We start from the raw sequence: 3,085 nt of genomic DNA on the forward strand, positions 1-3,085 counted from the left end.
GTGAAACTGACACATGTGTCACAGGTCAGGAACTTCTCAAGCATCGGTTTCAGTATCTGGGCAATCATTTTACTCTGCTGTACAGTCCACTGGGAAGAAATTTATCTGATTATATTTTTACGGAAGACATAAAAAAATCAAATTAGGTTCAGAATTAGTTGACACTGAAGATACTGCTTTCTACAACAGAAGCGCTTCTGAAAACCATCCTACAGAACTGTACACATCAATGGCACTGCATTGGTCCATTCCATTCACTGATGGGCAAAGCACTCATGTTTTGACAAAACTTTAAAGCTTCCATAAAGTTAGAACAAAAATGAAATTAAGACAACAACAAAATGAAGTATGAAAGTGTGACATTTTTTGATTCTAAGAGTCCTTGAAAATGTACAGAGACGATTCTACTCCTCAGACAGCAGATGGACGCATCAGTGTCTGCCCATGGACCTCCCATGTCCAGTCATTTGTGACGCTGTATGGTTTTCCTTTTCCTTCGTTTGAAAAAAAACAGCAGCACTTGGTTTCATCCATCACCTCTACTTCTGTCGGGGCTGTGATGGGGGCATTAGGACGCCCTGCAGTGGGGTCATCTGTGTTTAACTCTCCATTTGTAGAACTTACAACCTGGTTTTTGGACTGCTGCACCTTATGTCTGTGCTGATGTGCATCTCTGTTTGACGACAGAGCAGGATCCTGCTGAATGGCACCCACTGGAATAGGCAACTGTTTGCCAATCCAGTCATATTCATAATCAAACATATATCCCTTACGATCAAACAAGTCAGTAAAAAGTTTTCTTAGATAATCATAGTCTGGCTTTTCAAACAAAATCTAGCCTTCTTACATAACGAAGATATGTTGCCATTTCTGGAAATTTTTCACATAACACTTCTATTGGTGTAGCTCGCTTCGTATCTCCAATTTTCTGATACCTTCTTTTCATGGGTCAGCCTTCAAGCCTTGCCAAGGAAGACTGCCTCTCAGAAAGTACATGAACATGTGACCTAACGCTTCTAAATCATCTCTTCTACTTTGTTCTTTTCCTAAGTGTGCGTTTATGCTCATATACCTAGCTGTTCCTGTAAGGCTCTTGTGCTCCCTGTCTGGTACATGTTTCTTTGTCTCTGGATCAATATATTCCTTTGCCAAACCAAAATCCATAATATGAATAACTTGCTGGGTATGAGTTCCCGGTCAACCCATTAAGAAGTTTTCCGGTTTGACATCTCTGTATATCAAGTTCTTTGAATGTACATATTCCATACGAGAAATCAGTTGTATAGCTATCATGAGGACTGCTTTCAGAGAAAATGTCCTATCACACAAGTGAAATAAATCTTCCAAACTAGGTCCCGGAAGTTCCAGCACCATAGCATTGTACTTACCACAAGGGCCATCATTCACATTTTATAACATGAACCATTTCCTTGCAGTTTGGAAAATGAGTAATATTGGAAGAATTGCAATAAATATGACTGTTTTCTGTGGCTTTTTTCTATTGTTTCAGAACTTAGAAAAACACTTCAAACCTGTTTTTACAAATGTAATTTATAAAATTATAATGGATTATTACTAGTTTTCACGATCTGCAAAATGAACATTAATTGGATATAAGACAAGATGGATAAATTTTTATAGGATTTTAAATGTAGCAGCATATTATATTAACATTGTAACAAATGTACATTTAGTGCTTACTATGCTAGGTACTAGGAGAGGGCTATAGACAGAGATATGAGAGAAAGACATTCTTTGCATTCTTAAAAGGCCATCAAGATTTTTTTTTTTTTTATGTATAGCCACAGACTAGCAAGCCTTGGCTTAATAGATCATATGAAAATTGTTATCTTTGCATTATAGGACAGAATAAAAGAATAAACTTTTTTTTCTCTGAAAACATAGGTTTTCTTTTTTTGCATCCCAAATGTAGGTAAAACTGGCAAAGGAATATAGTTGGACTCCTTACATACAATTACTAGTCTATATTGACTGTTCCAGTTTGAGTTGGGAAACTGGGAAAGTTTGATAATTTTAAAAAAGGAGGGCTAGAGAGATGACTTAGTGGTTAAGACGCATGCCTATGAAGCCTAAGGACCATGGTTCAATTCTCCAGGTCCCACATAAGCCAGATGCACTGGTGGCGCATGTGTCTGTTGTTTGTGTGCAGTGGCTGGAGGCCCTGGCGTGCCCATTCTCACTCTCTCTCTCTCTCACTCTCTCTGTCAAAATAAAATAAAATAAAATGCCTATTAGAAGCTGGGCATGGTGGTACATTCCTTTAATCCCAGCACTAAGGAGGCAGAGGTAGGAGGATTGCCATGAGTTTGAGGCCACCCTGAGGCTACACACTGAGTTCCAGGTCAGCCTGAGCTACAGTGAGACCCTGCCTCAAAAAAAGAAAAAAAAAAAAAACATTACATATGTATGAAAAGTATTCAGAAAAAAAAATATATATCTTAGACCAGCTGGGCATGGTGGCCCACACCTTTAATCCCAGCACTTAGGAGGCAGAGGTAGAAGGATAACCATGAGTTCAAGGCAACCCTGACACTACATAGTGAATTCCAGGTCAGCCTGAGCTAGAGTGAGACCCTACCTCGAAAACAAAACAAACAAAAAATCTTAGACCACAGAAATGTTGCATCAGAAATCTAGTTTGTTCCACATTCACTTACTTATTTTCACTAGACTTCCAGGAGAACTATTTCTAATAAGTCATGTTAAAGTGTTATGTGGGACATGAGAGGTCATTTTCCTTCCTTGTAATTAATTGCCAACTTTTCAGGGTAATTGTGAGCCTTAAAGTGTTTTGTTAAGTTGGAATTATGATCGTGACTTCAAGAATGTTACAATGAAATGTACACTAGTATATTATCATTCATATTATACCTATGTAAACACAAATTTATAAACAATATATAGCATGTGAAACATACAGTGAGAGTTAAGGAGAAAGGCAAAATGTCTGAAAGTTGGGATGTCAGAGCTCTGTTTTCAACTCTGGATAAATATAACTTTGTAAACATATTAGGATTTTTGCATCTTTATCTTGTTTCCTTCATGTGGGTACACTGAGTATGAT

General features: G+C 37.7%; 1 pseudogene; it reads right to left on the reverse strand.

The window, feature by feature from the left end:
* Positions 1-434: 434 nt before the first annotated feature.
* Positions 435-2,130, reverse strand: LOC101602829 (annotated as a pseudogene).
* Positions 2,131-3,085: the final 955 nt, after the last annotated feature.

The sequence above is a fragment of the Jaculus jaculus genome, chromosome 20 (assembly GCF_020740685.1).
Source record: "Jaculus jaculus isolate mJacJac1 chromosome 20, mJacJac1.mat.Y.cur, whole genome shotgun sequence".
Taxonomy (NCBI): Eukaryota; Metazoa; Chordata; class Mammalia; order Rodentia; family Dipodidae; genus Jaculus; species Jaculus jaculus.